At 35.8% G+C, this 17,209-nt stretch overlaps 1 long non-coding RNA gene across 1 annotated transcript; it reads right to left on the minus strand.

Annotated features, from left to right (window-relative positions):
• Window positions 1–830: 830 nt before the first annotated feature.
• On the minus strand, window positions 831–3,524 carry LOC126489687 (uncharacterized). The gene is made up of 3 exons (XR_007588979.1): window positions 3,368–3,524; window positions 1,812–1,889; window positions 831–1,018 (listed from the first exon to the last, which is right to left on the minus strand). It is a non-coding gene; the product is annotated as an uncharacterized lncRNA (long non-coding RNA).
• Window positions 3,525–17,209: the final 13,685 nt, after the last annotated feature.

A 17,209-nucleotide genomic window follows, 5' to 3' on the forward strand; every position in this document is an offset into this window, starting at 1 on the left:
GAACAAAGAGCAGAACAACCACTCAAAATAGATGTGAGGACAGAGACAGTATGCTTCATATGATGATGTCTTGTATGTGGCTAAAGTAGTAAACCTAGATATTCATTCTGCAATTAAAACTCTCACCAAGGAATTTTGTATGGTTTTGTTCATTTTTCATTGTCTCTCATATAAACTTTGAAATCACACAGTGATATTTTCTCATATCTACAAAGAATATGAGTTTTAAAGACTATATTAAAGCTGGCAACTATAGATTGTTTTCTAGAACACTTTAAAACTCTATGTGAAATTAAAAACTAGTAAATGGCAACAACCATAACAAAGTTATTTATACTTAGATGAAAAATAGTCCAAGACTGTGGGAAAAGGGGGCAAAACACAGATGTTTTCAATAATCTTATATTAATTTATAGTCTTAAAGGGCACATTGAAATCTTGCCTTCCATATGTAAGTGCACGTTCTTTTACCATTTATGACTTTTAATGTGGGTTCAAAATCAAAACGTCTTGTACAGATTTATGAGTCATTGTATTTCAGAAGAAAACCCAAGGAGTCAGGAGCAAGCCCTGTGTTCAAAGGCCACGATGCTGATAACATGTTAGGTATGTCATGTCAGGTGAATAAAAGACACTGCACAGAAATTAAACTATGACCACACACACACACACACACACACACACACACACACACAAAATCTTCTCTCCCATGAGGCTTTATTCACAAGTAAAAAGAAAGCCACTTGAAAGGTGTGAAGAAAACTTTTAATAATAATCTTTAAGTCTTCTGTCATCCTTTGAAAAGAAAAGTGGAGAAAATGCATGGGCAGTCAGCATCAGGAGGTATTGCCTTGTTGCGTAGATGACCAAAGAGAAAGGTTTTCCCCAGTCAGTTTTAGCCTCCTGCAGTAGTCAAACAGCTCATTTCTCTACCCATTGAGTAGGACAGATCCTGCTTACACCCATCCACTAGTTCTGTTCCTTGAGCTTGGCATTTGGAACTCCTCAACTTCATTGCCTATGGAAGACACCATTTAATTAATTCCTCAGCCAAAGTGAGTCCTAGTCCACCCACTCTGGCCAGTCTATGGGTTCTCCTGTGTATTCCAAGGAAGTATATACAGGCACACTTTTCATATTTGGTAGTAAGGTGTCTGAGTTCAGAGTCAGTTTACTACATTAAGAATTTTTTTCACTTTTAGCCATTTTTACTATAATGATCACTCATTTTCCCCATAAAATGCTGACATCCATAAAATACAACCTTTCACAGTTGCAGTACCCTAAATACATTTCTGAATACCATAGCCTACTAAAGGTTTAATCCAGGCTCAAGGTTTTCTAAATCCAATGAATACACAACTCACAGGACTCTGAAAAAAAAATCTAGTGTGCTTACTTTAAAGAGCATAAGACTGTATCCCATGTTCTATATAACAGGCAAACTCATTAACTTAAAAGCATAAAATATAACATTCAGTTCTATTGGTTAGGGGCAGGAACAATTCCTTTTTTTTTTTTAAACCTATCAATTTAAAGACAACTTGTGAGCCAGTGACAAGTGAAATGGTTTGGAAATGCTTGTATACCTCTGCTGTAACGCTGCCATTTTCCATGTTGTACTGGCTAATTCACCCTGCCTTGTGGTGTCTAAGTTTTCCTCTTCTGAATAGTAATAATAAATGTACGTGCTTAAACCAAACTAATATTTGTGAAGTTTTATAAAAGTTCCATATAATTTTAAGCTAAGGCTTTGCTTCTCAGGCTTGGAAGTTATAACCTAAATAGAAAATTCAAAACAAAAAACTAACCTTTCAGAAAAGGATATCCCTGCGGTACTAAATTTCAAAGATGATTTAGATGGAATACGTGGGGCTTCGTTTATCCATCTAGAAAAACAAAACAAAACAAAACAAAACAAAGAAAACAGTTGGGACACATGATAGAGATAAACAAGCCAGGAAGGCTGAGTTGAAACTATGTAATAAACCTCCCTAATCCTTATCCGTTTTAGTTACAGATAACATACTCAGCAACAGTTTATTTCCTATATAACTACCAAATAAGGGATTTACTTAAGTAGAAAGCTGAATATAACATTAAGGCATATATACATATATATCATACCAATGTAGAGAAGGATGTTCCAAAATCAATATGTATTTGATAACGTGATAATAACATTATGGATATCCAAATCATACTGTGTAACTCTCATGTGATCAAATAGAAATTGTTTGTCGCCATAGTTAGTAATTCTTATCTTCTAACACCAGAAGGTTCTTGCCAGAAGGTACGTGCTATAAGACATTGTCTTATTTAAAATATAAAAGAAGCTAAGTATTTATAAAAATGCAAGGGTGTTGGGAGAAACTGAGATATAAAAGACACATTAACTCAAAATTAGAAATGGAAATTTTGAAATATTTTTCAGTTTTTAATTTCTATTTATTTTTATTCTGAAACTTTAAAAAATTACAACAAATCTTAGTTATATACTTTCAAGTGGAATGTTATGGTAATAAGTCAGCCAAAATTTAACTCATAATGTATATATATATGTGTGTGTGTGTATTATAATGTTGCATTATTGTTATTGTGGAATACAATATTCTTAACTTGCAATATTGGTACATTTTAATATCTAATAAGGTCTTCTAGGCATTTAGGTCAAAAAAAGAGTGTGTTAAACTGGTCCTACTTTAAAAATACTTCTTATCGAGGACTACATGTACATACACAGACCCGCTTTGCTTTTGTTTACAGGAACATATCACAGACAGTTACCTTTTTTTTTCAAGGCTCTTTAGCAAATCTTTTTAAACCTTTGTGGTTTTCTTTCATAGTTCACTTTACTACCTCCATTACTAGAACAAACCCACACTGGCTGTCTCGTCATCTTGAGAGACTGCTGGTAGCTAACCAGTGGTTGCCTAGCACCGCATATTTACATATTCTTTCTCCTTAGCCCTCTGTAATTCCTTTTGTATTAAGCACAGTGCATCTCCTCCTAGTGGTAGCACAAGGGAAACCATAAGCTCACTGTATTACACAACAGAATGTCATGTCAATTGCCTTATTAACCATATGAAAAAATATATCACAACGGTGAAAAACCTTCTCAGTTATCTATATCCTTCCCCTTAGGCTATTGTCATGAGCCACTGGCATACTAAGGGGAGTGTACTAATTCATTTGTCAGCTGCTTCGCCTATTAAAAAGGGGGAAAATACCAGCGAAAAATATGAAACCCATAATAAAAGTGCTGGAGAGGTCTGGAGAGCTCTGTCCACTTGTAGTCCCGAATTAAACATTCTCTGAAAAACATCCTATTTGAACTGTCAGGGAGAAGGCTGCTGTCACATACCTGCCATGGTAATGAGACATTAGTGTTGTCGAGGCACCTTCTGGAGCAACAGACGACCAGGGGCTCATGCTTGAAGTTTTGAGGTGGAAAGAAAGTATCGATCGCCTCCTGTTCTTTTAGCAGACAAATTTGTGGGAAAATGGTAAAAGTCAAGTACTAGAAGTCAGACCAGAATGTAAGGAAAAACAATTAAACAGAGAGAGAGAGAGAGAGAGAGAGAGAGAGAGAGAGAGAGAGAGAGATTGATTTATGAACCTAAATGCTAGTATGAAATATAAAAAAATTCAATGTTGCTAGATTTGACCAGGAAAAAAAAAATAAAAATATGCTGATTCTAGAAGCCTCTTAAAATTCCAGTCTAGGAAAATAATGATTTTATTTAATATATAAATGTTCCATTTTTAAGTTACTAAATATGGAAATATGCATCGTAACTGATATATAAAGCATATGTAAAATATGCTTAATCATAAACTGCTAAGGTAACTCCCTATGTATGTGAAAAATTACTTTTAAACATTTTGTGCTTTGTTCCTTGTGTGTGATTGTTTGAGACAGAGTTTCACCATGTCATTCTGATTGTGATTTTGGCTGGCCTCAAACTCACGCAGATCAACCTGCCTCTGCCCCGAGTGCTGTGTGATTAAAGGATATACCAACATTCCTGCTTGCCGTATGGGCTTTGCACTAAAACATTTTATTTTGGTAGCACACAAGAATACCAAAGTGATAATATGCTGTTCATGTACTACATATGCCAGACACTCCACAGAGTGCTTTATTGTTGTTTTCATCTTCTTTAACCTTCCCAATGATTTTGTGTGTGTGGGGGGGGAGATGTGGGTGTGGGTGTGGGTGTGTGGTACATGCTGCTCTTGTGTGTGTTAAGGACGGGTTTCATGGGAACAAAAACTCTTTAAGCTTCAAGCCATCTCCTGCCGATAACTCAAACTGAGAAGAAAAGATAATTAGCCAGCTTGGAAGAACAATGGCAGATTTAATAATCTGCAGAAGATGAGGAAACATTTTGTTCTTTAAATGGCTTTGAATGCTGGTTCAGGTGGAAATAATATACACTGATTTTGGCTGCATTCACCTTGTGGTAATTTCTGAGGAGACTGGTTACAGAATCTACCCTTGGAGAATTCACCTAACTTGAATGTGTCTCTTGCGTTGTTGTCAAAGTTAGGACCAAAATTCCCCTACCCATACTTTAGGACCAAAGAAACACAAATAAGAAAAGGAAATCACTGGTTTTCCAGTGCACAGTGCACACCACAGACTAGGACTGATTTTACATACATGGGATCTGGAACTCCCATTAAAGAAATACTTCAAAGTACATGTAAAATAAATACAGGAAAAGCAATTTCCCATTACACAAAGTTCTTAAAGTATTGACCAGGCCCGTTCTCTCAACCTCGATGATAGAATTAGGGAAAGAACGTGTAATATTCTCTCTTGCAATTAGAGGTATTTATTTGGAGGTTTATCTGCCTAAGGGAAGCAAAGATAATAGCATTTCCTTTGCTTGTTTCAATTGACTGACTCGTCCTTGTGAAGATATGCAAACACTTTTAACAACTTGGAACGTGTCCAGGTAAAAGTGCAGTGCTTGGGAGAGAGAAAGCAGAGGTTCATTTCCTAGGACCTATTACTTGCACATGTCCTCTCCTTCAAGGGGAGGAAATCTGATCTTATAAATGTGGCCTAAGCATCTGTGTTGCTGTGGCTTACTTTGAGGTCGACCATGAGGTGGAGTAACGTGAAAGATGCTGGTCAAGTCATTAACACAACTGTCTCCAGTTTCTTCTAGAAATGAGATGGAAACCACAGAGACGCTGATGTTGTATAGAAACAATTAAATATTACCAGAGGACACTGTTTTGATGAAAATCTTGTCTGCTCATGTACAAATGCCACTAGTAGCTTCATTAATATATCTATTTAATAAAATACAGAACATACTTGAGAATATACTTCCATACAGGTTGATTTTAAACATTGATTCTCAAATCAAAAGGCAACCCAGGCAACTTCAAAAGGGAAAGCTACAAAACGTAAATTAACTTTATATACCTATATAACTTCTGTTTAATAAACAGATTTAAACTGATTTTAGGATTTGAGATTATAAAAAAAAATCAGAATATACCATTTGATGTTTTCTCTGTTCCTTATGTATATTTATGACAGATGGACAGATAGTAATGAAAAGTCACTAGTTTTTTTTTTAGTATTTCAATAATGCTGGCCCATTTCCCAAATTCCTTTTGTAAACTACACCCACTAAACCTGTTCTGTCCTTTCCTTTACTCCACCAACACTTAGTGCTTTCACAGAGGTTCTTGTGAACTGAGAGTTGATCATGATAATCTATTCTAAACACCTCTGTCTTTTCACTGATCGTTGAGGGCACAGAACAAAGCATTAGTCTGACTTGAAAGCATGAAGAACTATCACTGGGAAGGTTCTAGGTCTAAACCTAAAGAAAAGAGGTGTAGAAGCTCTAGACAATGTCGGAATGAGGTCTTCTGCACAGGGTTACTTAGAGGGAGTCATGCCTCTTCTTCCTTCCAGAACGCACGCAGATTCCCTAAAACTTTTTTAACTTTCTGTCTGCTGAATATTCCAGAAGTTTCTAATGGTGTTAAGATCCACCAGACTTGATTTCTTTAAGCCACCCATCTATTTCCTCCTTCTGAGAAGAAAGCCCCAGGAAGTCATTTTCACTCTTAAATTTTTCTCAAAACAAAGAATTAGCTTGCTGTTATGAATAAAATCGTTAAGTGTTCCACTTTCCTCCGTGCAGTACACAACCTAAGGACAGAACAAATTCTTACCCTCAAGGATGCTCCCATCGCTTTCAGAGCACCGAGTGGGCATTAGCATTTTAACAGCTTCATAATTCTGCCATGCTGTTAGAGAAGCCTTATTTAATTGGACTCAACTGCCTCATTTTATTCCAGTGAAGACTCATTGGCAACGTGGATTAGCATTTGTCAGTGGGAAGTGGCTATTAACCTTGATATATGTGAATCCTCCCACACTGAGTGCCCATGTTCCACACAGAACACAGTTCCAAGGTAGAACATGAGGGGAATCAAGAGTGGGAGGCTGCAGCCGTGCTCCATTTAGTCGTGCTGATATATCTGAAAGTAGAGTAGAGAAGTGCTTCCAGGGCACAGGTGCAAGATAAAATTTCTATGACCAGTGACAAGTCATTATTATTTTGCTACAATATCAGAAGAAAACAGTATTGCTCCTCAAAGTAAGATGTACCACCATTAAATACTAAGCGGGGAGATAGTGAATCAATTAATTATGGCATTTCTTGCATCATTCAGATTTGACATTAGAAGCATTGACTCCATGGTGTGTTGTTTAAGTAACAGTACTACCACTGCTGCACATAGGTTTTAGAAAGTGCAATATGGTGTGTCCCTTGGGAGAGTTCATTTATTTTCCAAAACTCCCCAAATACTGATCACTCAATATTTCACAATTAGGACTAGTGGCGCAGAGAGACTTAGCTGTGTTAAAGTCAGTATAACTGCCTCCCCTCACCCTTATTTTGCGATCACCATAGGTATCAGTAGCACTAGGAAACATCAGTGCTCAGGTGCAGAACAAAAGTATGCGGAGCTACCATCTGCAGCTGTCATAAATACCGGTCATGTACAGCTCTCACTGCTGCAGCCTCCTCAAACATTTTCATTACACTCACGTATTAGAAAATCAAGATTCCCAGCTCTATATAGCGATAGCGAACAGGAAGGAAACAGAGCGCTCCCTTTGCAGAGAGGCTCTGTCTGACTTGTCCTGCCTCTGTAATTTCTCCCAGATTCATAGAGAAGGCCAGCACAGGCACAGAGCTCATCCATCCAAGAATATGTGTATCAGACAAACCTCCAATCCCCCTTCTGATTCTGTGACACTTTTGGTCTATTGTTTTTCTCTTTCTTTTCCTTAAATTTTTTTTTTAAATTTATACTTTGATGTCTCTAATCCCACTGAGGCATGCAGGTTGCCAAATGTTCATCTGCAATCTGTAGCATTTAAGTTAAAGAAAGGGTTTATAGATTCTAGGATTTTTTTCTGAGCACCCCAAATAAATCCCTTCATGGATGGCTAAACCGTGAGAAGAAGATGAAGTTACATTAATCCAAATCAATGTACCTCAGAAGAGCAAACTGCATTCACTGACAGTCAACAAACAAATAAGAAATTCCTCTTTCTATTTATATAAGACTTCCTTTTAAAAATTAGATTTGGCTTTTGATCCTAATGCTACTGAATCACAAGGTTTTTACTTTTTTTTCTTTTCTCTGATAGAAGATTGGATGACAGTACATTTGTCCTTCACGAAGTGACAACCAGCTTTTAGATTTTGACAGGACTTACTTTCTTGTGAATTCCTTCAGTTCCATGTTTCTGAACTGCCCCATTCTGCTCTGGGTTGCATTAAGAAGGAATACCTATTTTCACAGAAACGAGTCTCCCCTTCTTTAAAGGAAACATCGGATGGAAATGACTGCCTTTTCTCTGTCACATTAGACAGAGAGGTTAAGCTCCCACTGACAGGAAAGATGTATTTGCAAGTGATTAGTTATATTTCTATCATACTGCTGGCCTGTGTTCTTCCTTTGATGTCTAAACAAAGCACTTGAGCACGCTGGGTTGTATGCTCTGATGTTGATTTATAGGTAGAACTGAATTCCAAACATTAAGCCAGTAGGTATGCTTTAATAAAAAGCACAGATTTTTCCCCCTGCTGGTTAGTGTGTGCCTAAGCGATACTGTTTTAGGGCCTCAATCTGTCAAGACAGGTGTACAATGGGGGAGTCCTTCAGGCACAAAGACCCAAGCTATTCGCAGAGGGCCATGCTCTGCTCAACAGGAAAGCTGGGTTTTAAACCCTTTGCAGAAATGCTAACTATGTTAAAAACAAAAACAAAACCTGCTTTCTGTTTAACAGCGATGCTGACACACCGTCATGTAGAAGTAAGACGCTGCTGCTAGGAGGGAGAAGTTAGAAACCTCCTTGCAAGCAAATGACAGTTGAAACTCAGACCAGACAGTGCCATTCCTGATGCAAGCACATCAGAAGGAATGATAGAGCATCTTTCTCAGGCTTAATCGTGTCTTCAGACTGACACATATCAGCCAGCTGGAGAGTTGGGATGCAGGCAGCCTTGTGGGTAGCTCAATAAAGCTATCTGGTCAGGCCCCAAAAGGAGAAATAATAACACAATAGAGATATTTGGTTAAATTAAGAGAGGCACCCCCATCTGGCCAAGCCTGGGGAGGTAAAATGACTATAGTCATAGAATGAAGCCTTGTGCAGCACCTGACTGCTAGGTTCAGTTTGCATGGTGTATACAACCAATATCTCCTAGAAGGAAAGAACTCGTAAGATATTAGAACCAATATGCATCATTATTATATGTTAAGCATATTAGCTATATAGTAGATTGGAATTCCTACTTTATATTCGATGTCTATACTTCAAAAATGGAACAGTGATAAGGCTTTTCAAGTCAGAGAACTTATCTTCAAAGCAAACGACCTATTTACAGTGTATTCTTTCTGTTGTAAATGTAAAATTTAATAAGATATGTGGAGCATAGAAAACCATCACACAATAACACTGGCTAAATTTAACCACCTCCACATTCCTTTCCAAATTTAAAACTTTGTATATCATTTGCATAAGTGTGTATAAACAAATATTTCAGACCAAATATATTGATGGTATTTGATTTTTCCTCATTTATCTTTTACTATGAGCACACAGCTAGAAAAATAGCTTCATATCAATGCAGCAGTTCAAAGCATAAGCTGTCTCTAGCTCTTTATTTTCATAAGATATTTTGAATATTATAGATTTACAGACACATTCTGTTTCTCAGTTTCACCTAAACAAAAATTCTTAACGTATACTCGTTTTTCTCATTGCTTCAGAAATTCTTTAAATTTCCATAACCTGCTTTTTCTAACTTTGCTTCAATTTGTAATTTGAAATCACAAATCTGAACTTCAAGCTTTTATTTCTTCCTGTTTTACTCTATGAAATCTAGTTTATACTAAGTCAAGCTTGCCTACTGATAGACTTTAAAAGTGAGAAGAAACAGTGCATTTATTCTCACTCAGCCGAGAGTGCTATAAAATCTAAGGAATACAGGGAACCCTAATTAACGCTAGTTTATCAAATCATATTTAGCGTCAGATGTGATGGCTGAGTGAGGTTTTGCTTAAACCATGAGACTAATGACTTCAACTTGAACCCTAAATCCCCTAAAGGTAAAGGGAGAGATCCAATACCATAAAATTCTTCTCTGTTGTCCAGTACACCCTGACACATGCACCCCCCACAGTATATTTACATAACCCTAATAATAATTATGATAAATCATACTAATAAATTGCAAATATAACTTGATGCATAGACATATTTAACCAAAGCATCTTTTCATCATTTTCAGTTAAACAAATATGTAAACCTAGTCCTGATCCTATCATCACAAATAAAATCCATTGTCCATGCCCACTTTCCTCTATGCCAGTGTCTACTTGCCCCAGATCACATTTGACTAGCTACCTGCATGCGGTTTGACTTAGTTCATTAAATATAGTTTCTTCTTTATAGACATCAGTTAAAAATAAATTTCTGTTATTTAATTCAGAGTCTGCAAGCTCTGACTTTCAGGCCATATGCAATCCGGTAAAGCATTCTCTTGTATATGACCCTCATGCTAAAAATGACTTTGTATTTTCAAATTGTGTTAAAAGAAAAAAGGAATAAACAACACAGACCATTTGTAGCCCCTAGATTCTAAAATATGTACTAATTGTTATTTTACAGGCAGCACTGGCCTTCCTACCTAATTTCACCAGTAACGGGGTCCCCCGTTCAGTAGATATGTGTACTAATGCTTCAGGCACTAACACCTGGCAGGAGAGGGACAGTTGTCGATCCCTGTACTCAGGTTTATAAAACTTAAATTAACCACATTTTGTGATTGTATTTAGTTGTTCACATGTAGGATTAGAAGCTCCCAAATGCCTAAAGAATACATTGCAAAATGTTTTATATGTTAGTCTTATTACTAATGTAGCATTTTTCCTAAAATTACTATTTTTTATAGAAATTTGTTTAGACAGGTTATTTTAAAATCCAGAGGACACATTATTAGTGGTAAACTATGATATGACAAATATATTCCTAACACACAGACAAATCCTCATTAAATTCATGCTGCTTTCTTTCAGAATTAATTCTACACATTTTCATATTATCTATTCTGAATACACTTGTAAAATATCTATTTAAGTGAATTTTTTCTCTTGACTTTCTGATACTGACGTTAAAATTTTAGATAAGGGTAAAGAATAGATGTTGACTTAGAAAAATATCATTTATTCTAACTTTGCATTTTATATACTTTTAGTGCTGATTTATTTTTTTCTCCCTGCTCTGCTAGTGTTAGGGAACAAATATGAGGCCTCATACCTCCAAGACAAGTGCTGTGAAAGACCACGATCTCCGCAGCTGCATTCTCTATTTTGAGCTCTTGGAAGGGAAGGACAATGCTCAAAAGAAAAAAAAAATTACTGTTCAAGAAAGGTGTCTAATAAAGTGGCACATTTTCCTTATTTTGCCTGTCTGTTTTTTCATATATCAAGAACTAATCTTCAGTATTAACTTTGAATCAAGTTATTGACTTTCAAAGTTTATTCCATCTCCAGGATTCCTTCAAGTGTAATAGTACTCCAATCATCCATACAGCAATTGTCCTAAGTAAATAGAAAACTTACTGGTATGTGCCCGTTCATGTTGTGTTATCCTTTGACATACACATAGGAACATTTGAGGGTAAAAATCTAAAGCACAAACGTTGTAGATGAAATTAAAAGTCTGGGGTTTGAGGGATGGCTCATCTGTTAAGAGTGTTTACTGCTTCTATAGAGGACCGAAGTTCAGTTCCCAGCCAACAGGTCCCGGGAGCCCAGTGCTCTCACCTGCATTTAGGGACACACACATACAAACACAAACACATAATTAAGAACACCAAGCAAAATCTTACAAAAACACACTTGAGAAATCAAGATAAACCATCAAAAAGTTGTCAGACTGCACTTACTATTTCTTAAACTTGCTTTGTCATCATGAACTCCTTAGGTGCTGGGGAGGAACAACACACCAGTATAGGTTAGGCTGAGAGGTATCTACAGTATGTTGGACTGTATCAACAAATGATTTTGACATTTCTTTGAATATAAGCAAATACTGCACATTGAGACAAACTTTCAGATATTCCCTTAACTTTCACAAACCTTAACATACAATTTCCAATGCTACATAGATTGGAAGAATAAATACTTTCTCTAGAACTGTACAACCCAGAGTTTTATTTCAATACTGTGTATCAGTCTATCGATTCAAAATATTAGCATGTTGATTAAAAATATTGACAATATTTATATTTTATTTTATTTTTTTTTGCAAATATACATGCTTATATTTAGGTGTGCACATGTATATACGAACCCTAACTAAAGCATTACAAGCAATACTAACAGTTCTAGTTACATATTCCCAAAGACTTAACTACTTTAAAGATACATGTTATAAAGACACTTACATCAAAGGCAAAAATGATGAATCAACATAATCTTTGAGGTTTTCTGTATTACTTCAAAAAGCTCTCTATCCCCCACAGAAGAAAACTATGCATTTGTTTATTTTAGAAAAAAAATATAAAAGGATAATGCTATCATGTAAAGGATTCACAAAACCTAGTTATATATATATCCCATGAAAGCCATACTCACTGAAGGTAAACAGCAGTTATGGTCCCTACTGTATGACAGACACACCATCAGCTTTCCTCTTTGACAACAAGGGTTTATCTTTTTCAAGCTCTCTTAACTGTGCCACAGAAATTCAGATCCTGTAGCAACAAGTTAAGACTACAAAATAAGGCATTCTGATTACATGTCACAAAAGTAACAGGCTTAAAATAGTGAAGCAAACTCTTAACATCTTTACAATTACACAATCCAAACATTATACAGGAAGTCATTTTACCCAAAAAATATGATTAATTGCTATTTTCCAGGAGGGAAAAGTGTTCAGGAATCTTCGACTTTGGCTATCTTTCCTACCATGAGCTTTAATCCTGTATGCAGGTCACCCATTTTCCAATCGTATTATACCTAATTTGACAAAATCCCTATAGTGTTATTTAGGGAAAGAAGAAAAGTGGACTTGGCACAGACATGCCAACAGAGTAATGAAGTTTCCTTAAACAAAACTCCATCCTCCACATAGAATTCCAATCTTCCATCCACCCGCAGCAGGTAAAAGGCAGCAATACCACCTCTATCAGCACAGGGACAAAGCTGAAATGCTCAGAAACACTTCGTACCTTCATCTGCAGGTTCTGTACCAAAGATGTATTATTATTCTACAAGTACTTTTCTGAAATCTGGATCTGACTGCCCAACACATTTTTACATTAAATGTTGCTTAAACAAAAATAGAGCATAATTTCAGTATACTACCACCTAAAGATTGTAAAGCAAAGGTTATACATCAGCAGCAGCAGGTAAAACGCACCTAATTCGGGTCCTTGACACCTCTTGTTTAAGTTTATTGTATGATAAAGTTCTTCACAGTTTAAAATATTGTGAAGTAAGATTTTATATATAATTATATTCACATACACACTATGTACACATACTATCTGAGGTGTTCATAAACCTGGAATATGTGTTTTTCAGTAGGGTTCCCCACTTGAGCAGGAACCCTGAACAGATTGGTGTGGACTGTCAAACAAGTTTTCAAGAAATGCTTAGAAATAAGACAAGAATATTATGAGCAATTATAATAAAAACTTTACCTTATTTACATAGTGCCTATCTCCCAAGAGGTAATATGCTTCATGGATATTTTTCAGTATCTCTATGAGATGGGATACTATCAATTATCATTTTCCACAACCCAGGGACTACCAAGACCATGCACTTTGACAGTGGTAAAGCAAAATCCAAACACGTAAGACCTCTTGGCTTTCAATCTCCCTTACCACATTTCAGTCTTGTGGGACAGCAGGATTCTCAACACACAGGGCTAATGTCTAAGTCCTCCTGTATCTGCAATGTGTGTTAGATTTATACGACAGGGAGATCAAATATTTATATTTTAAATCACACACATAACACCGTTTGGATTTGTATGCTTTATGAATCCAAGTTGATAATAAATTTGGGTTTCCATCAACCATGGCAGAAGAGTCAGTATTACCTGTTTCGTGTGGTGTGAGACAAACTCGTTCTCATTAATACCATAAGGGAAGCTTCTGTAGAAGGAGAGCGGAAGGAAAAAGAGCAAGCTGTGTATTTCTTATCAAAGACACCACATATTGAAGTGATGAGTGCCTGTATGGTTTCAGTAATACAGAGAGCACTAGTGAAGAAGGGCGATAAAGAGACCGTCTATCCAAAGGCGTGAAAATAGCTCTGAGGACTGAAATTAGGTCCTAACTCCTTCTTCGTGTTTAGATACCATCTCTACTAATATTAAATAATTTATTTTAATATCATTAGCACATGATTAAAAATATATCATGATAAAAACTTTTTTATTAAAAATACATGATACATATTTTTTTGCTTCTCATGCACACAATAAGATGGTTTCATCTCAAGAATATTATTTTCGAAAATTCATTGGCATTTTTAATGCTATTAAGTCTTAAATTTGTATCAACTTATTGCCTTCTCACAATATTCATTTAACTTTAAGATAAAGCTATTCCATTAATCTGGTACTATATCAGAATCTTCCTATTTAATCCTTAATACAAATAAAAGTATCCTTATTTCCAAGTTAGTTTCCTAATTCTGTTAGCATTTTCTTGCTTTATTCTGAAATTACCAGTAGTATTTTCTTATGTCAATTCTGAAATATAAAATGAGAAATATGCTTTTATTAATCTACTTAGGGGAATGAACTTCAAACTTCTAGGATACAGAAAAGAAATTGAGTCAGGCAGGAAAAAAAATAATGAGAAAGTTAGGATGCCTTCATGAGCAGGGAGAGTCATTTTATGTAGAGGTTTCCCTCAAGCAACTAAATCGAGCCCAAACAAGCCTATTTCTCTGAGACTTGCCTTACCCGCCATTCCGTCACAAAATACATTGTAATAATATCATAAAACAGCTTGAGACGAAGAAGGATTCTGATTGACTGTTCAACATTCCAAAAGGGTAGATTAATATCTGTGAATCTCACAGCTGACGCATTTTAATGCAAACTCGCAGTTTGTGGGAATTGAATCTGTCCGCCAAAATCATTTATTTATATATAGAAAATGGGGGGAAATAGACATTTCATAATAGCAATGAGTCCAGGGGATGCTGCTATCATGCGCTAATCACATCCCATGGGCATGATAGCACTCAGCTGTGTCCCCTGTCTTGTATGGCTCCAGAGGAATGATTATCTCATGATAATAACCCTTATCCTGGCTTAGTGGGTAATAAAATATATATACTTTCTTCTCAAGTTCTTGAGTGTTTATTTGTCAGCTAACTTTTTCTCTCTTGAGTTCTGGTCATATGTTACTTTCTATTGAGAAAACAAAACAAGGAAGAGAAAAAAGTACTGACTCTGTATTTTGATAAAATTTTTTTTTCTGTTAGCAAAGTGGGGAAAACGTGTGACTGTATTGATCTGACTGGGAAAGAGAAGCATGGGAGACCAGCTCTGATCTCCTGAGACTGGTGTATAGAGGATCCATACCAGCACTGACATTTCATAGAATGTCTAGGCTGGTTAAACCACTTTCGAAAAACCAATGTATTTGTAGCCCTAAAATATAAAAAGAAACACACGCATATATAGTACTTATATGCTTTGTGCTGTAATCCAACATGTGCAGAATGCTAACCCATGCAACTTGAAATGCGATTGTCCTCTTTAGTCAAAACATCTACCTATGACCTTCACTCTGTCAAACTGCCAAATGTGTCAACAAAGATTCAATGTCTTGTCAGTCACAGGAGCAGGAGACACAATGTTTTCGGTGTTTGCAGCCTGGATAGAGAGGCAAGGTTAATGCAATAGGAAAGTCGTGGGGAAACAGACCATTTAAATGGAATTTGAGCAAAAGAAATTAAGGAGGGGTACAGAGGACACACTTGTGAATTCTGACATTTAAAAATTTTATCATATAGCTCAAAACATCAAGATTCTTTAAGAAGCTTCGTTGTTAATAAAAATTATTTGTTCTTAATTATTTTCAAAATGTAACATTAGTACAGAATTTTCTACAAAACACACCACAAATAAGGTTCATTTTTATTATATAACAAATATGTATGAATATGTGCTGTTTCTAATGTTTTAAAAATGTGGCTGCAACTAATAGAAGAATAATGTGCTATTAAACACATTATAACCATTCTAAATGACAAGCGAAGAACATTAGAGGCATGTATGAAAATGTCACACTTTCTGTATAGTTAATATGTAAAACAACTGTAGTATAGGTACTTTGTAATATAAAATCAAATATTTCTTCATGTATGTAATTTTGTTGAAAGAACAAATCTCCCCAGTCCACACTCTCCATGTTTGCACAAATAGGGAGATAGCGATCACAGTGCCTTGTGTGGTAAAAGAATCAGCGACAGACATCAGTAAGGCTGTCAGCAGAATAACTGAATATGGATAATTCATTTTATCTTTGCACTCATCAGTTTGATTATTCTAATTAAGAGTTTGTATTGGATGATGTTTTATAGTCAATCCAGCTGTGATTTTACTGAAAGTGCCACATAAATGTGAGGCTGAGAAGAGAAAGAAGAAGAAAATACACAGAAAGTGAGTGAGATATGGACGATACTTTTGCTTAATAACACATAGCTAAACTTGTCAGGTACATTGTACCCTGTAAAAAAGAAACTTAATGTTTGATATTAAAATTGGACTATTTAACAAAATTATTCTAAATTTTTAACTAGGTAAGTAAATCATCAATATATGGTTACTGAAACTTGCCATACATGGCTGGAGATGTTTTTATACAATCTTATGTAAAGAACAAACAGAAACAACACTTAGTATATGGAGAACAGAACATCAAATTTTAAGGCCAAACTCTTCCAGAAACACCCACCACCATCAAAAACTTAAATAAATAAATACAAAATCAATTCACTGATTTCTCAGCTAACAGTCCAGTGTCAGAAACAGGTTGCATTTTTAGAGTTGTTGGCTGGTGAGTTCTCACAGAGTCTCAAACATTACAGAGTATCCCCAGGACTAATGATTATCCTCCAGAACTTAATCATGACCCTGTTCCTGAGATGCCATGTATTTGACTCCATTGAACATGGAGATATCAAGCTGGTACTCACTTGAAAGCTTCATCTCTATTTTCTAGCTTTAATAGTACTAAAGGGTACTGTGCATGCTACCTGAGAACAACAGGGAGGAGATGGGGAGGGAGGAATGTGAGCAAGATACATTGTATAAAATTCCCAAAGAACTAACAATAGCATAAAGACTATTTAGGAGCAAATTTCCCATAGTCTAATTAATTATGTCATAAGGTGCTTTACAAAATATTTTAAGACAAGACTGAGAGTCTATGAGTGATAGAAGGAATGCTGATGAAATTGTTTAAACTAATAAATTTGTAAGAGGCTCTGGCCTGACAGTAATGTATCGTCATTGGCATCAAATCTTTCTAAACTCCAAATAAAACTGGAAAAATAGGCACCCAAGGATAAACAATACTTAAGAGAAAATTAGCAAAGTGACTAAAGAAA

The sequence above is a fragment of the Alexandromys fortis genome, unplaced genomic scaffold (genome assembly GCF_014885135.2).
Source record: "Alexandromys fortis isolate MF-2015 unplaced genomic scaffold, M_Fortis_MF-2015_v1.1 scaffold_207, whole genome shotgun sequence".
Classification (NCBI taxonomy): Eukaryota; Metazoa; Chordata; class Mammalia; order Rodentia; family Cricetidae; genus Alexandromys; species Alexandromys fortis.